Source organism: Nomascus leucogenys, chromosome 4 (genome assembly GCF_006542625.1).
Source record: "Nomascus leucogenys isolate Asia chromosome 4, Asia_NLE_v1, whole genome shotgun sequence".
In the NCBI taxonomy this organism is placed as follows: domain Eukaryota; kingdom Metazoa; phylum Chordata; class Mammalia; order Primates; family Hylobatidae; genus Nomascus; species Nomascus leucogenys.
The window spans coordinates 90,920,800-90,921,775 of NC_044384.1; positions in this window are offsets into that span (position 1 = coordinate 90,920,800).

Below are 976 nucleotides of genomic sequence, written 5' to 3' on the forward strand. Positions count from 1 at the left end.
ACTTTGGGTCTGCTCATCCTTTCTCTCGGCTGACCTTACATTTCTGGTGCCAAAACCCGGAAAGGTGGTAGAGTTCGGCCTCCCTTTCTCCCTTTCTCTTTCCCTCCCTCCTTCCCCTGGCTGAACTCCCCCTTCCAGAACCTGCTAGAGACCCAAGGATCTCATACATACTTTCCATTGCTGGCGAACACATCCAACACCAGGGCCACCTCAGGGGTGAGTAAAGGAGACTTTTGCCTTGTGTCTGGAACCCTTGTCTGCTCTTTCCTTCCCAAAAGACCCAGCACTGGGCCAAGGGTTTCCTCCTCCCGGCCTCCAGGAGGCCCTCATATCTCCCTATCAAGGATGCCTGAACGGGGGATTATCGCACTTCTCCGACTTGAACCATGGGACAAGGGACGCCTTCTCCCGCCATTCTAGTCTCCGGCCAAGTCTCCCATCTCTACCCCTCCCTTTCTCATTCCACTATGGGAGCCTCCCAATCCCCTCCCTCAAAGACATCCCCGCTTCAGGTGTCTCCCCCGTAACCTTAACACCCTTCGCCTCCATTCCGAAATTCAGCCAAAAAGAAACTCATCTTTTATTGTAACACTACCTGGCCACAATATAAACTAAACAATGGCTCCCAATGGCCTGAAAACAGCACTTTAATGTCAACATTCTCAGGTACCTAGACAACTTCTGCCATCGCAATGGAAGGTGGTCAGAGATGCCCTATGTTCCGGCTTTCATTTGCCCTCCATAGCCATCCCTCCCTCTGTCAGTCCTGCTCTACTTTCCAAATCCTCCTCTCCTGCTCCAAACCTGACCCATCCTCAGACCCCCCACCCCCGTCACCACTCCTCCCAATGATTCTTCCTCCTTTGACCCTGCCACCTTTTCCAACAGCACTGTAATCCTCCCCCAAATCATCACAGTCCTCCACCATACACTCCCGCTCCTGCCTTCGTTCTCTTCCTCTGTCCAACCACCCAGC